Source organism: Bombyx mandarina, chromosome 03 (genome assembly GCF_030267445.1).
Source record: "Bombyx mandarina strain Sakado chromosome 03, ASM3026744v2".
Classification (NCBI taxonomy): Eukaryota; Metazoa; Arthropoda; class Insecta; order Lepidoptera; family Bombycidae; genus Bombyx; species Bombyx mandarina.
In genome coordinates this window covers 5194392-5212867 of record NC_143210.1, presented here as the reverse complement: position 1 = coordinate 5212867, position 18476 = coordinate 5194392, and positions in this window count along the sequence as shown.

The window sequence follows — 18476 nt, the reverse complement described above, 5'->3', positions numbered from 1 at the left end:
AATCAAAACCCGCAAAATTATAATTTGCGTAATTACTGGTGGTAGGACCTCTTGTGAGTCCGCACGGGTCCACCACTCCGCCTATTTCTGCCGTGAAGCAGTAATGCGTTTCGGCTTGAAGGGTGGGGTAGCCGCTGTAACTATACTGAGACCTTAGAACTTATTATATCTCAAGGTGGGTGGCGCATTTACGTTGTACATGTCTATGGGCTCCAGTAACCACTTAATACCAGGTAGGCTATGGGCTCGTTCACCCATCTAAGCAATAAAATAAATAAATAAAAGTATCTTTAGTCTGTGCATCTGCATCATCATCTGCATCTGTGCGTCACTTAAGAGAAGGTGGCACAACACAAAAACTTTCTTGTCGCGGCCGCCGGAAACTACCTTGTCCAGCCATAAGCTCTATTACAGATGAAAATGTATTTTTTTAAATGTAATATTAGTAAAATTTATACCTACATATTAATATTAAATTCTCGGAAAAAAATTCTATTTGACATGGCCACCTTTAGCTTTTATGCAGGCTTTTAATCTGTTTGGCCACGAATCTAAGGATTTACGCACTGTTTCCAAGCAAAATTTCGCCACTGCTTGCTCCAAAGGTTTTTTAAGAAACTCAATGTCGCCCTGTCGCTTAGAGTAGGCCATGTCCTCTAAAACTGACCATAGTTTGAAGACTAAAGGGTTGAGGTCTGGGCTAGATGAGGGCTAGTCTTCAGCTCTTATAAAGTCCGGAACGTTGGTTTCAAGCCAGGCTTGGGTAGTTCGTGCCTAGTGACCAGGTGCAGAGTTCTGCTGGAAAGTCGACGGTATATTTTTAAAAGGCGCATTGCTGAGAGGTTTCACAACATGATCCAATACTGTATCTTGATACACTTTAGCTAAAGTTTACACTCCTTTTTCACAAAAATGTAGTTTTGTGACTCCTTGATTAAGACACGTCTCACCAAACCATCACTGATGCAGGACGATGACCACGTTGTACCTTTTCGACCACTTGAGCAGCTTCTTTAGAACTGTGAGCGTACACTTTATCGTTTTGCTTATTGTAGTGTTCTTCAATCGTGAAAATATTTTCATCGATAAAGAGGATATTTCTGTGCCTTTCACCTGCGTATCGCGACAAAAGGCGTTTTGATTGATCCACCATGTCCTGTATATTGAATATACGCACCGAGCTTCAAGTCTTGTTTTATAATACGCGACAAAGTCCTAGCGGGAATCTTCATTTCTCGCGATAAGTTTTTTTGCTTCCTAATGGGGTTTCGACGAATTTTGGCTTTAACAGCATTAACAGCCTTTGTATTTCTAACAGTTTTCCTTGATCAAATTAATACTTGACCCATGCGTTTTAATATATTATACTAGTATCAGTAATTACGGGTGGTACGTGGTTTTATTAACCGCCTATATCTATTTCTGTGGCAAAGCACTAATGCGTTTCGGTTTGAAAGGTTCGGCCAGCCGGTATGCTATACAAGTCATAGACCTCATATCTCACAGTGAGCGAGGGCAATCACGATATGATGTCTATGGGCTTCGATAACGATTTAACACCAGCTGGGCCGTGAAAGCGTTCCGTCGTCTATAAAATAAAGACAATCTACTGGCGGCTGATTCCGAACTACTTTATGTAGACTGAGATTAGCTCTAAGAAGCTGACCTATTCGTGTCTTCAATCAAACTGTAGGTGGCTAATATCATGAAGGTTCCATCTCAAATCACGTGGGCGTTTTAGAATATATACGAATGCCATAAATAACGAGTATAATACGCACAGAGTTTCTCGTCGGATCTTCACTGTGGGTCGCAATTCCGACCCGGTGGTAGATACTGCGAAGCTTTTATTTTACTGCTTTGATGGGTGGACGAGCTCACAGCCCACCTTGTGTTACGTGGTTACTGGAGCCCATAGACATCTACAACGTAAATGCGTCACCCAAATTGAGATATAAGTTATAAGGTCCCAGTATAGTTACAAAGGTCCTACCACCAATAATTAAAAACATATTTGTTTGTTTCTTTTTGTTGACATTAAAGCACTGCTCTTGCTAGGGCTAGTCTTAGAACCCACTGAGAAGACAAAGCAAAAAAAAATAGGTTATTGTATTCGTCTTTGATACCGGAGTAAATGCTTTAATTGACCGGACGTATTGGAATCAGAGAAAATCAAGTTGAATGAGTGTACATTCGTTACATGATTAGACACTCGTAGTTTCGGCTCAAATGTAAACATGTCAACGGTCATGTAGCATTTTAGACTCGATTTTAATATTTTAGACATTCCTGTTCATCGTATACTTAAATTGTTTAGAAGAAACATAAGCGTGGAAGTTGTTTTATAAGCTTAGACCAAAAAATAATATATTCTTGCTACACATAGTCTTGCTATACATATTACTCTAAGCGATTCAGATCACGACACCTCGCGTTGGGGTATAAAAACAAAGATCCTTCAAGATTAACCCCGTCGCCTTGTCTCCCCTGCAGTAAAGGCGTGTTCTCTGCGGGGGCGGGTCGCGCATGCCCTGTAATCACGGGCCGACAATATGGCGTCTGATGGATGGATGTACCGGCAAGGTCAAAGGAGTGATATAAAACAAATTGTTTTTCAATTTCTATCACTTGTCTCCTATTGTGTCGTAAATTTTTGACTAAAATGTTTTTTTTTTTTGAGGCTAAATGCGGACTCGTGGCTCATCTGATTCGGTGCTACATGAACTCGCTATCAATAATAAAACATCAAGAAATAATGTAATAAGCTTAGTATAAGTGTATTTGCTTGTCTCTGTATAAATACCACGGTGTTTTCTCAATCAATCTTCTGATATGAGGTGAAGAACTCAATGTTTTATTTAAGCCAAGTAAATGCTCTAACACGTATTACGTAAATCAATTAAAATAAAACGTAGCTTTGCTTGTTTGATGATGACAGGATGTCCCTTGATCCTGTAAGTATCTAGTTCATGAATATTTGTTAGATACGTATTTCTTAGAAAATCCCCGTAGGACTTGAACCGCCGAGGCTATAATCGAGTAATTAAAAAATATATAATTACATAATAATAACGGATTTATGAATGCGAAAGTGTGTTTGTTTATTTGTTTGTTTCTTCTTCTTCTTCTTCCTTTCACGCGGCGGATCAATGGAGTAGACACGCTAACATGTTTTATTAATTATTTAATTGAATTTTTTAATTATAAAAAAATTGTCGCTAAAATGTATCCATTGACATTTTTTTTAATGATTTCTACTTTAGTTGTAAATGAACTGTAGGAGAGAGATCTTATATGTTACTTAAAGAATCATATTGTTTAACTTATGGTTACGATTTGAAAATTTGTAGTCGAAATCACAAGTACAAAAATTTACCTTTTTCAGGACTAGTACGTTATTGATCTGTGTGGTTTTTTTTCGATAATAATTGCGTGTAATTCTATGTACAAATATGTATTCACTTCGGTAGCTTTTGTAATTTCAAAAAGTCCGAATTGTGGGTGTATGGCCCTGTGTCTTTTTGTCGATTATTGTACGTCAAATGTAGCTTGATACGGGGATTTGTTGGCATAGTTACATTTCCAGGATTAAATTCTGCTTGAGAACATCGATATTGAAACGATGATATAAACTTTATTTTTTATTTAAGCCAGCTGTCCCGCGTATCGAGCTATATTTGACCAACTATAATAACGTCAGCAAAATGATTATAATTTAACGGGAACCCCTTTACCGGTCATTACTGCTTATTATTATTTCACATTTTAATATTTTACGACTACGTTTGATGTCGATGTATCAAATTTCAAAAACTCATGAGTTTATGCCCTCCGTGATGCTTTGGTTGTGTTTGTCAAATATTAGTGATTTTAATATTTAATTTCTCACCTGGAACAAATCACTAATAGTGGAAGGGAAAAGAAGTTGTTGAATGAAATTGACTGTCGTAATAAAAACGTGGCTTATGAACAATAAGCGGCCCGCTCCGGCTCCGCTCGGGTCTTTAACAAAAATTTGAACGATATTTGAAGTTGTTTTATTTTTTTTAATAAGAACACTTATTGCGGCATAACTATAAAAAACTTCAGAGGTGTCAAGGGAACCCGGATGGAACGAAGTTCCTTTCGATTAAATAGGGAATTGTATTTTTTTTTTTAAGTTATAATAATAAATTACGGCATTATGAAGAAGAAGAAAACAATACTATGAACTAAATTACTATTATTGAAACGCTATCTCGAGAAACTGTACTCATTACGCGGACCAATCGGATACGAGCAATGTCACGCGATAAGCGCCTACACGTTGATTGGTCAGAATGACGGATCTAAAAAGTGTCGTGACAACTTTTCGTAAGAATTTTTTCCGTCTAGCCCCTTTCACAACGCGCGATAAGGAACTTCGTTTCCAATAGTTAGACATATTATGCTGTCGCAACAATTTTTGTAAATAATAATGTGTTCTACAAAGTCGTAGTATATTATTTTATTATATCATCATAGTTTCCGCGGGGCACGCGATGTAAAGAATATTTTAGGTAATTTTTTTAAACCTGGGGTTACATTATTGGAGTTTTAGTAAGGATCCCAATTTTTTTCAAAAAGATTATAACCTATGTCACTCGGGGAATAGTGTAGGTTCCAAACAGTGAAAGAATTTTTCAAATCGGTTCAGTAGTTTCGGAGCCTATTCAATACAAACAAAAAAATCTTTCTCTTATAATATTAGCATAGAACTATAGATAGTAAAAGATTACTAAACGCGTCCACACCAAATAATTTTTCAGTTCAGATCGCAAGTGTTGTTCTAGATGATTTCGTCGCCTATTTTTATAGGTAAAAAAACTCGCCAACAGAGCAGAATTCATCCTCACCAACTGGAATCGCTGCATTCATCAACAGTGTTTTTATAGGCATTATTTTTGTCACGTGCCGTCTGACTTTGAATGTATTTCCCTCCGTATTATTTACTAAACGCTCTATTCATCTTCAAAGGAGCTTCGAAAGAGACTTTAGCAGTGGGCGGTGACTTCATTAATCCTCTCAAAATTACTGACATCAAAGAACAACGCAAACAATTACCGTCAGATCGGTCGAAAGATCGTCTACGTTATAAAACTATCAAAAATAGGACCGTACAAAGCAGATATTCGAAAAGTTTTCAGTTATTTATTATCGAACCTAACAAAATTATATTTGAAGTAAGAAATTTGAGAAGCACCGTCGTCATCCACGATGCGTTGACCGACCAGTGTTTGTGACAAAAAAACTTTCCACTTTTGTCGTCACAGACGCGAGTGGCTTACCGGCCCGGTTTTTTTGGCCGGTGCACGATAAAATGTTCTTTTGTTGCGGCGGTAGCTATCCGGCTGTGTTGTATCGATAGTTTGGAATATCGATTAGATATCTCTTTATAATTTTGAGGGTCATTGAAACTTTTCTCAGTTTCTAGCTAAGCGGTTCTCTCATTTGTACTGTCTCTCTCTTTCGAATAGTATTAGCTCTTGTTATCTTTTCTTTTTTTTTTATTGCCCTTGTAGGCAGATGAGCATACGGCCCACCTGATGGTGAGTGGTTACCGTGGACCATGGACTTCAGCAATGCCAGGAGCAGAGCCAAGCCGCTGCCTAGATTATTTAGTTACGGGGATTTAGTTGCGGGATCTAAGCCAAATTGTACAAGAACTATACGGCCTATAACTATACTATTATATAATCAACTAAAGACGTTTTGTTTGGTTTCCTATCCAGCCTACCGAGGACTTACAATGATGAGAAAGGGTGGTGGACACAAATACATGGAAATGCTTAGTGGGATCGAGAGTTTATTTACGTTTTTTTTATTGCCCTAGTAGGTAGGTGAGTGAGACTTCAGCAATGCCAGGGGATTTAGGATTGCCTACCGTTAAGTACTCTCCACAAGCCTCGTTTGAAGAAGGACATGTCATAGAGCTCGGGAAAACCGTGGAGAGGAGCTCATTCCCAAGCTGGATGGTACATGGGAAAAAAAGATCTTTGGAAACGCACTGTGGAAGAACGCAGTGGCTCCAGGTAGTATGGATGAAATCTACTCCGATAGCGGGCGGTGCGATGGTAAAAACGAGATGATGGGATCATCTCAAATAATTCCTCAGAGCACTCCCATGTACGTCTTTCTTTAATTAAACAGCTAGCTTGTTACTACGAGTGCCGTGAACGAATGCTTATCAACGCCAATAGTGTCGTGAGGTAGATAAGGGTGGCTATGTTTTATCTTTTTCAGTCGAGTTGAGCAGATGAGCTTTCAAGCCGATGTCAAGCCGCAGTCCAAACACAACACAGCGTGTAGGTGTAAGCCCGCTGAAGCAATAACATGATACTTTATCTCAAACTCTTTGACAGATTTGTGCTTCACACCAAAACACGTCATCACTTTGCGAATGAAATACGCAACATGGATGTACCCGACTGTTTAGACATAATACAACATGCTCATACTTATGAAAAATGTAACACCGTCTTGAGATGATACATTTTGAACTAGTTTGTAGTTCTAGATCTATAATATATATCATTATCTATAATATAAATAAAACATATAAATAAAATTGGAGTGTCTGTTTTTAATAGTACACAAAGTAGATATGGAGCCAAATGCAATTTTTAAAACTCTCCATACGCTTGGTATTAGTAAAATGTTTGTGTACCGGGCTATTAATAGGTGCAATGAGACCTCCTCTGTTTGTGACAGAAAAAGATATGGCCGTCCACGTAGTGCTCGTACGAAAAAGGTGGTCAAAGCAGTAAGGGAAATAATTCGAAGAAATCCTGTCCGAAAGCAAAAGACTTTATCTCGGGAGATGAAGGAAGAGAGCACCTAGAACCATGTCGCGTATTTTAAAAGATGACTTAGGACTTGCAGCCTGTAAGAGACGTACTGGTCATTTCTTAACTGATAATTTAAAAGAGAATAGGGTGGTAAAATCGAAACAGCTACTGAAGCGGTACGCAAAGGGAGGTCATAGAAAAATTTTGTTTACGAATGAGAATTTTTTTACAATTGAGCAACATTTTAACAAAAAAAATGACCATATTTATGCTCAAAGCTCTAAGGAAGCTTCCCAATTAGTCGACAGAGTGCAACGTGGGCACTATCCGACTTCAGTGATGGTTTGGAGAGGTATTAGCTATGAAGGAGTGACTGAGCCATACTTTTGTGAAAAAAGTATCAAAACATCGGCACAAGTATATTAAGATACCATTCCTGAGAGGGTAGTGAAGCCCCTTAACAACACCATGTTCAATAATCAAGAATGGTCCTTCCAGCAAGACTCGACGCCAGGTCATAAAGCTCGGTCTACGCAGTCTTGGTTGGAAACGAACGTTTCGGACTTCATCAGAGCTGAAGACTGGCCGTCGTCTAGTCCCGATCTTAATCCGCTGGATTATGATTTATGGTCAGTTTTAGAGAGTACGGCTTACTCTAAGCGCCATGAAAATTTTGGAGTCCCTAAAACAATCCGTACGTGAAAAAACTTCCCATGGAAAGAGTGCGTGCTTCTATTGATAACTGGCCTCAACGTTTAAAGGACTGTATTGCAGCCAATGGAGACCACTTCGAATAAGCTTTTTATACTTTAAATTGTTTTATATTTATGTATTAAATTAACACACTGTAAAAGTAATAAATGTTATTTGCAATAGATTTTTTTTTCCTTTGTCTCAGTATTTATGGCAAGACTAGGTATATGTATACACCTAAATAACATTTTTAGAATTTTTGTCTGTCTGTCTGTTTGTTCTGGCTAATCTCTGGAACGGCTGGACCGATTTTGACGAGACTTTCACTGATAGGTAACTGATGATATAAGGAGTAACTTAAGCTCCTTTTTTTAGACTAGATTCGCCCCGCGGCGTCACCCACGGTACGACAATAGACGCAGGTAACATCGCGGGACTCAGTTATCAATTATAAAATTTAATGTTTCCGAAGCGAAGCGAGGGCGGGTCGCTAGTATTAAATAATATCGATACAAACATCGATACACTACTATCTCTCGACTTGTCTTTTTGCGGCACGTAGTACATCATTGTTTGTAGAAAGAGCTAAAGATATAAATAATATAGCATGCGTAAAAGAGACAGAAGAATCCGTTTTCATTTTATTTGAATACAATAAGGCAGTTTTCTTTGTTAATTTTCGACGTTTTTATTCGATATTAAATTGAAATCATATATTTTTTTAAATAAGGAGATTGTCACTCATAATTTACATACGGTTTTGAGACTCGGTTGCAGCATTTGCGAGCCCCATCGATGTGTCTGTGGTAGTATGGTGGATGCCGCCGGACTGCATGGACTCAGTTGTGCTAGATCGGCAGGCCGCTTCCCGAGACACCATGCACTTAATGATATTATTCGACGTGCTTTGGTCACCGCAAATATCCCGTGTGTGTTGGAACCACCAGGCCTCAGCAGTCGGATGGTAAGAGGCCGGATGGTTTGAGAGTCAAACCCTTCCCAAGAAAAGGGACGCTGTTTGTTATGGGATGCAACCTGTAGCTGTACGTTCGCGGCGTGTCATTTATCTGGTACCCGACTATATGCGGGCTTTGCTGCTGAGGCGTCGGCAAAAACGAAGCATGCCAAGTACGATGCTCTGAAATCTACATACCTGTTTGTTCCAGTGGCAGTGGAAACGACGGGTGTGTGGAGTTCGGAGGCCAAAAAGTTTATTGCCGCAATTGGCCACCGCCTCAGAGGGCAAGGCCACGATCCTCGGTATGGGTCGTACCTGGTTCAGAGATTACCATTGCCATACAGCGTGGCAATGCTGCTAGCGTAATGGGTACTTTCGGGCCGGGTGCTATCCAGAGTGGCTTGTTTAACTAGCCGATGCTCACGCGCGCATTGCTGTTAGCGTGGACCTTTATGTTACTTGTTGTATGTACGACGCTTGCAGCTGAAAGTAAGTATTGTACTTTTTGACGAAGCATGTTGCGGATAATAACATGTACTTTTAGGTTATGAATATTGTGTTTTTTTTTTTTATAATTTTTGAAATTAACTATAAAAAATAAATATATGTAAAAAAAAATATATAATAATATATATAAAACTGTCAAATATAAAAAAATATTTACATATGGTTTAATGTTGTTATTTTTGAATTGCAAAATATGTTTTCTTTAATTTCTCTTTCAGTTGTGATGCTACGGTACTAGTACACAAGCACCGATGGTTGCTAGTCATCAAAAGCTGTCTATCATTCTCACAGACAAATGAGATAAATAGAATCGTAATCAAGAGGTTTTTTTTTGTTGGCATAAGCTTCTTTCTCGATTCGAATCGTGATGATATGTCAAAAACGATGCTTATAGTCCTTCAGTCGTTGGAGACGAGTTAAAAAGATCGCAAGACATAATTTTTGGAATATATTGGAAGTAAAATTGGGGAACAAATCCGATCTCCGAAGTCAATGTATATTTATTTAGTAAAGTTTTATGAACTTCTGTCGGGAAATGAACCTTGAAGAAATCCTATAGTAGCCAAGTAAGAACTGTACGTAGGACTACACTAGCCCACGAGGCTTGAAGTCAAAAAATTTTTTTTTTCCTTACCTAAGCTGATAGCCTTGAGAGGCTGTTTCAGCGGAACCCTAACTAGTAGATGAGCTCACGGGGCTCAAACCTGATGACGTTGCTAACACGAACCTAGCAAGAGCCGTGCTTCGCAGAATCTACCGCCAGATCGGAAACGCGACCCACTGAGAAGATCCGGCGAGAAACTCAGTGGACAAAATTTTATAGTTTGCTTATAGCACCTTGTTGTACCGACACTATGGAAGTTTTTCTTGAACATCTGTTAGGTGCATGTTTTATTAGAAAAACATATCTAGTTCCTTCTTACGGGATTTGACAACTGGCGTACTCGCATCGTTAGATACCGGTCTTCTCCTTTGGATATCGTAGCGAACTGGAATCGAATACCCGTGACGACTTCTTAAATAAAAACCTCTGCTCTTCAAAACAATAAAGATATATTTTTTTTATGATTGAAGGATTACAGGTGGCCCGGAGGCCTTTCTATTTTCACCAGGACAGGACCAGGTGGGCGTTTCAATGGTGGGGCAATCGCTGTAACTATACTGAGAACTCATATGGTGGGTGGCGGCATTTGCGTTGTAGATGACTATGGGTTCAGGTAACCACTTAACATCTGGTGGGCCGTGAGCTCGTCCAACCATAAGTACAAAAAAAAGACTGCTGACCGTCGCGATACGTGTCCAAAATATCGGAGAATCCTGGACTGCAGTGTTGACGGAAAACCTTTGAGAGATATTAAGTTCCTTTAGGATCGAGTTCAAATATAATAAATAGTACGACTTAAAATCACGCTTTATAATCCGACAAATAAAAAGTACGATCCAAAGTAGAGAGAGAGAGAGAGAGAGTATTCTTTATTGTACACCAAAAAACAAATAAACAGTGCGATACATTAAATACAAAAAAGTACAATTGGCGGTGTTATCGCTAAGAGCGATCTCTTCCAGACAACCATCAGGTGGACAAGAGTCATTTGGAAACGAACTACGCGGGGTGTACCAATCCGGTGAAATATATATATATATATATATATAGGTACATATACATACATATATGTTCACATTACATATACACATACATGCATACATACATGCCTACATATATCCATAAATATACATACAATTAATACACAATGTAATATAATAATAATTATTTAAAAAAATTGCTTCTTAACACATAAATAACAATATCAAATTTACATAATAATATAAAAGATACTTAAAATACTTTTGAAACATATTATACAACTAAAGTAGATACCAATTTCAGAAATCTACCTTATCACAAGTACTACCTTATCAAAGTAAGTGACAGTCAGCGTGTGAATTGTTATTACTGACGGCCACAGAAGCATTTCGAAGTTGCAGCTTATTATAATTTCGGTCGTAAATTATTGAAAACTGTTGCAGAGCCTAGCTCAAGAAAATGGCCTGTTCCAATTCATTATTGTGGCGCACAACGCGGTTGTGTGTGCCGACCGTGAGGTGTCCATGCTTTTTGTTGATTAGATAAGACGTTGTGACAGCTTCTTCGTTACCTGACCTTGTTCGTTAAATAAGGAAGATATTTTTCACAATTATATATCTGTTTTAAATTTACAATTCCAATCCGTTCCTTATTTTATCTATATATATCAAAATGAATTGCTGTTCGTTAGTCTCGCTAAAACTCGAGAACGGCTGGACCGATTTGGCTAATTTTGGTCTTGAATTATTCGTGGAAGTCCAGGGAAAGTTTAAGAGGTGAGAAAATATAAAAAAGCACAGAATTATATAAAAACAAACAATTTTGTTTTTCCTTTGATGTGTCCCCTTGATGTGTCTTTTATTTATCGATTGAGGCACTACGAAGTCTGCCGGGTCAGCTAGTTTTGTCATAAAATTTTCCCCTAATAAATTGCGAATAAATATAATTTTGATGCACAGCGGAAAGATTATTTTAATATTCAAATTGTAGTGGAAACGAAAGCGACATTTTATGAAATGTTAATACAGGCGACAAACATGAAAAAAAATGCTATACTATCTATCACGACTTCTTCTTCGCTTCTTAGTCGTCACCTTATTGTTGACGGTCGTGACTATTATCTCGTCACTGTTTCTCTCCACCTATTCCTATATTTTGGCTCGTGGAGAGCTCTATGATCAGTATTTCAACATGCCGCGTCATTTGGTTAGCTTTTTTAGCGGTTAGCATCACCGCTTTGAGATTCAGCTTCTATGCCTTTTGTCTTCTATTTTGTATGTTTGACAACCGTTTCTTGGGATTCTTTTAAGCTTGAAGTATCATGAATCCCATCATCTCTACAAAGCCTTTAATAAACCTTAAATAGCATTCACTTTAGGATGTGGTCATAGGTCGGCATTGTTAAACTATTTTGGCGAATAAACAGGGCCAACATTGGCCCAAATTGACCGGTGTGAATCATCGAAGTAAACGAATAAATGTAATTAATGCAGTGTTGATAAAACATGATCACCCTACGCAAGCTGCAGCACAGGCGGTCCAAGCTATAAAGAGAACAAAACTGGTTTAGAGCCTGAATACCGACGCAAGTGGAGACTCCGGTGCATTCGGTGCAGTCACACTGTTACGTATTGGCGACAGTTTTCGAAGACGAATTATATTAATTCAGGGCGTAACTAGTCAATAGTAATAAGAGTGCAAATAGATAACTCAAGCAATAACCGGTGAAAGGATCCTATACTGTCAGAGTTTGTTTTGTTTTATAGAATAATAATAACGCTAGCTACTCTGTGCTTTTTTGTTCTGAATATTTGACCACAGTCTAGCCACCGATACTATACTTCTTTAATTGCGACTTCTTATCTCATTCAGAGTGTTATCGTATTCATAACAAAAATTCGAATTCCCGCTGATTGTACGTGTTATAACTCTGCAGATTTTCTCTTTAATGTAAACTCATTTGTTCTTCATGAATAACGATTTATTTTCCCTTTAAAATAGCAGATAATATCCATTTAGGCTTCAGGGATCGTTTTATCGATCGTGTGTTATTGACCTTTTAACTTAAATGGATCGCATTATACACACGCCTTTGATTCTAACTTACATTAACTTGGAATTTATAGCGTACGGAATTCAAGCCTTGGCTTACTATGACTTCACTACGGAGACGTCATTAGAGACAAAAATAAGCGATGGGCTAATCGTGGAATGATGACATTCAATACAATCTATGTTGATTAGGGAAACGGTAAACTGCTTCTGATGAGCGGTTGGATGCACATTATACAACTAAGCCGTAGAAAATACACTAAAACACGACTGTAGTGATACTTGTGACATCATATTGTGTTGTGATTATGTGTTGTGATGTTAAAAAATTGTTACAATTAAATAGGTTTCCTCCAGTGGTCGTTTAGTGGGTAGGGTCCTGAAAACATACTTGGGCCCGCAGTTTTGCAGTCGCGGATCGGTCCCACACCACATATCACGTGGGAGGATCGGCCCCGGCCCAAAAAAAAGGTTTTCTGCAGTGATTTAAACTATAAATCACACGATTTTGGCGTCGTGTTAAGTAGGAGGATGTGTGAATTCAGAAAATAATATGTCATTTGGTATTGTAACGAAAAACCGAAAATCATTCAAACAAACATAATTATGCTGCATATTATAACCGTGACGACCGTCTGGTGTAGTGGTCACTACACAAGGGGGTTGCGGGTTCGAATCCCACCAAGGGAAGATATTTGTATGATAAATATAAATGTATTTTCCAGGGTTATGGATGTATATTAAATATATGTATGTGTATAATATAAATCTTACATTTATTTCCGTTATCTGGTACCTGTAACACAAGTTCTTTACAAACTTATCATGGGACCAGTTAACGTGGCGTGATTGTTAGTAAATATTTATTATTATTATTATTATTTATTATAAAACTCCCATAGACACAACCCAGAGAGTTTCTCGACAGATCTTCTCAATAGGTCGCAATTCCGATTCAGTGATCGATTCTGCTAGGAATCGTTTTAGCAAATTCTCTCAGGTCGAGCCGGTGAACTCACTTACCCGTCCGCGCGTAGCGGGTCCCCGTAGGCTACAGCGAATAGGTAGCCTTTTTTTTAAATCAAACGACCCTAATCCAAGAATATACACTGTTTTTGTTACTGTTGCATGTAGCTAAGGCATACGGCCCATCTGATGGCATGCTACGCACATTAGTAATGCCCGGGATGGAGCTACGTTACGTCCTAGATACATTATTTTGTGTTATTATTACTCAATAGTACCTTTACTGCCAATTTCGAGGCTTTGATTTTTTTAACAGATGTGATTTCCTTCGTATTAAACAAAGTCGTCATCGTTAAATTGAAAATAATCTACATCTGACTACTCTATGGTGTAGTAGCTAGCGCCCCTAGCTGTTGCACTGAGGGTCGTGGGTTCGATTCCCACATCGGACAAACATTCGTGTGATGAATAGGTTTGTTTGCTTTACATCTGAATATCTATACATAGATACGTATATATTTAAATGTATGTATGTCAGTCTCTGGTACCCATAACACAGGGAATACTAATTTGGGGCCGGATGACGTGCGTGATTTGTTCCAAGTTATTTATTTATTTACCTTAAGCTGAGGCCATTTCAGAACGCTCCGACTGTATTAAATTACGGTGTGCCGGTCGGCACAAATCATAAAACTTTATTAAAACTTCAAATGTTATAAACGCAATTAGTATTATGCTGTTAGAAGATATTATTTCATCGGAACTTTCCTTTTGGTTTTATAATCGAAGGTACGTCAGCGTCAGCATTCAATTATTTCGGCTGGATGTAAAATACTTTATTGCTTTACTACAAACGGTACAACGCAGTTCGAAAGGTTATCTGTGAATAACTAGTGGTTTTTTTTTGTTCAGAGTATAATTCACGCTTTCGGTTCTACGCAATGAATCCGTTGGCAGTTTAAAATTATTTATTAATGTTTTAAGCTAATTTAAGTTAGCTCTGTTAATCGAGGTGTGCTATTGTCAAATGAGTTTAAAATATAACATCTCTTTTTGCATGCAATGCAAGCGTCGTATTGTTACACGCTGGGGTTCGGGATAAATAAAATTCCACCGACGTATAAATTAAAAACCACTTCAAAATTCTCAATTCGCTTCTTCCGCTTCGCTTCAGATGATCCGTTCGCTGTTTCCCTTCGAGTAGTTCCGATTACTAACTGACTGCGTGCCATCTCTGCAACGCTTTTATAACTGAAACCACATTCCTAGAAATATTGAGAATATTCCACACATTTCGAGTATTGTGTTTCCGTTATCTGACAATAGATGGCGTTGTACTTCTCGAGTGTTCTAGGTGATACTAGATCCTCCAATATTCGTTCGACTTTTCGGCGATAGATGGCGTTACTCTTATCGGCGTAACAGTATTAATACGACTTAAAGTTTTATCAGGAAAAAAGCTGTAGCATTCTACCGTGTTGTGATAGCAATTTTTGGTGGGAGGATATTTTGTAAGCCGCACGAATATGTAGGTACTATTGTGTAGTTTATTCTAGCGCTGAACAGACCAGTCATGAGCTTCGGTTACAATAGTGCGACAACCATTATAATACTATTGCTACTTAGGACTTTATGTTTCAAGGTTTTTCTGGGTAGCATAGTATTCGTTTATTAATTTGTATGCAATCTAGTAACCCTTACAGACAGAGTCAGCTTGTATTCCCATCGAATGCAGAATAAGAATACTAATGTAGCTTTGCGTTTTCTTTGTAATGATTATGTCAAAAATTCCACGCCCTGTTTATAAACGAGTACAGTGTGCAAAATACAATGATATAAATCTTCTACACTACATTCTTGCTCATGTGCGTCTTTATCATAAAATCGTTTGGATACCTAAAATTCTGTTGCACCAGCACCTCGCGTGTTTCTGCACAGTGAGCGTATCTTGGCGACCGACAAAAGGTTCCGACGCAGTTTTAATTAGACGCCCGCAATGTATGGTTGTCTGTAAGGGAATACTAAAAGAATTATACCTTGAATATTGTTCACACTTTTATTTATTTATTTATTTATTTAAGGATTACCGACAGGGTTTACAGTAAGACATAAAATAACATTGACATGTATAGAGCAATTGATAACTGCAACTCTAATTAGAGGCAATCCCAGCATGCATTACATTAATATATCAATAGAGATTTAACAATACTATTAATAATAATAATAAATTAAAAAGAAAAGAAAGACAACAAGGACAGTAATACCCGAGTACTCAGACCAAGGCTGAGGCTGAGGTTCAACAACAACTTTTTATAATTTTGTTCCTGAATATTGGAAGGGAATCGCCAAATATGTCAAGGTTTTCAGCTTTTCTGACTAGATTATTATAAAGGTTAGTTAATAAATTTTAAATTTAAATCGTTCCATTTATTAAACTCCGCTGACGAGCCATTGTATTATTTTTAACGATTCAAAATATACAGGTGGTTATAATCTTTCATAATTAGATAAAAATCTTACGGAAGCTCTCTCTCCGAGCTCATCTAAGCTCTACATAGAGTAGCAAATTATTTTTATAACATTCCTGCTGAGAGGTAGCATAATAAAAGCTTGTAGGTTTCGGTGACCTTATAATCATATTAGTTTATTAATAGACTAACTTCTCGGCCTCCGCTTCACTGGACGAACCACACTCTGTCAAGCGTGAGCGGAAACTTTTCTTCAAAAGGAGATAAAATGTCCTTTATTAATTTACAAAGTTCAAACTATTTTCATACAGATTTAAATCTTTTCAAATCTTTGGTTTATGTTAGTCAATACTTTTATTATGTTTTCTTTCATGTACACAAATAACGAATTCTACTCATTCATTATTTGTATTAATTACTTTATTGATCACACCAACATGTTATATGTAAAATTAATAAATTAATCAGTGCCAGCCCTAAAGTGAATCGGGCGGCGGTCGCGAGCCACACAGCCGCCATGCGCCACCTCGCTACAACGAATATACGTACCTACTAGCCACAAAATATAACTCTGTTACACTACAAACATTTTAAACCTAAGCAATATAATAAATTATTATTATTAAATTCATTTATTTCAGAAAATATTAATCCATTTTAGTGTTAGTAACAATGATTTCTTTAAAATATGTTAGTAAGGACATAATAACAAAAGAAGAGGATAATAAAGATTTAACAAAACAAAAGAAAATACATACATAGAATTGCAATAGTTGGCCATTGCGAGCAAAATTTTTGGACCTCTCTACAATGATTGAGAAAAGGTCCATTTAATCGCAAAAATATATGTAGTGAATAAACTTTAAAAAAATAGCAAACCGAACTAATAAAACACGTGTGACTCGGGGACTGCCGCGGTAATGCTATTGCATAGAATTTTTTATCAACTTGTGCAATTATAATTTAATATTTAAAACAATAATAATAAAATAAGACCATGCTATACTTATAAACATTAACAAAAGCAAAACAATAACTGGTCTTCACACTTATAAGCTAGACCGCGGGAAAGAGAGATGGGCAGACCTTTCATAACGCGCACGCAGTGCGACGTCACCCCGCGCACTTATTCACAAACACTACACAAGGGCAACGTGTGAATGTGTTGAACGCGAGCTACATGGTAGACAGAGTGGGGGGTGTTAGGTTTTATTTTTGTTAATGAAATTTCTTGATTCGGTCGCCGCGCTCAAATCCTGCAATAAAAGCTATGCACTAGCTTAAAAAACATATTTTTTAAATCCTGTTGAAACCGGTAAGGATATCAGAGCGAAGTTATAAAATTGGCATCGGTTCTAGATGCGTGTGCAAACTGTCAAGTTGATTGGACATTTTGAAGTCGACAAAAATTACGTTCAAAGATTCAGCTCCATAAGCCAAGCTAGTAAGTACGTAGAAGCCTTTAAAACGAACTACAACTGATGAATACAAATTATTAACATTTGTTTTTTGTAACGTTTATAAGAGGCCCCATATCTTAATATTATACATAGCCTTATTTATTTATTATTGTAGAATAAGTTAAAATAAATAAAGTGTGAATTTTGTGTTAATCCTAAAACGTTATTAAGACTACACTAAAATAACTAATTATGTTGTATAACTACACTACAGCTTTATGTGTGGAGTAAAAATAGCTGCGTGTTATCGCGTCCCACTCGAAAAAACCTTTTAATTTCATTTAACGATGGGCCTCTTCATCAGAACTAATAAATAAATCATAAAGTTTTTCCAGTGGAACGCGGTAACAGGTAGTGATTTTATTCGGTACAATTGTATATCTACTAAATGCTATATCCGAATACTATACCTATATCTAGTCATGTAAAGTTACATATAACTTGGTACGTACCGTACAATCAACAAGTGGATATTTTGTCTATATTTGGAGTAAAATGTATATTTTGCTGTATAATACATATTTTATACTTATATAGAGCTTTCATTATACAGAGTATTAATATTACGAGCGCAGTCCGTTGCCGTCACGTAGCTTTGCATAAATTAGATGTGATTAATTTGGCCAAAAGCTTATAACAACAAAAAAATATGGAAATGAATAAACATACGTGTACAACATAAGCGTCATTCGCTCGCCTGATTTTTGGACTCCGAAACAAGCGCTTTGCACTGTACGCGATCCAACGCTCTTACTAAGTATGTTCTATTCATATACGAATGGATCTGGACTGCCCAATAATGCAACACTGGACACGTGTGCATTTTCAGCACTCTGGATCCAAACCAGCCTTTAGGTTAAGGTAGTTTTGATGTTAATTTTGAGTTTTTGTTTTATTATTATTATTATTTGATTTTTTGTTTTTTATTATTGATTTTGTTTTAGTCCGAGATTGTAGTTATTATTTTTATTTAATTCT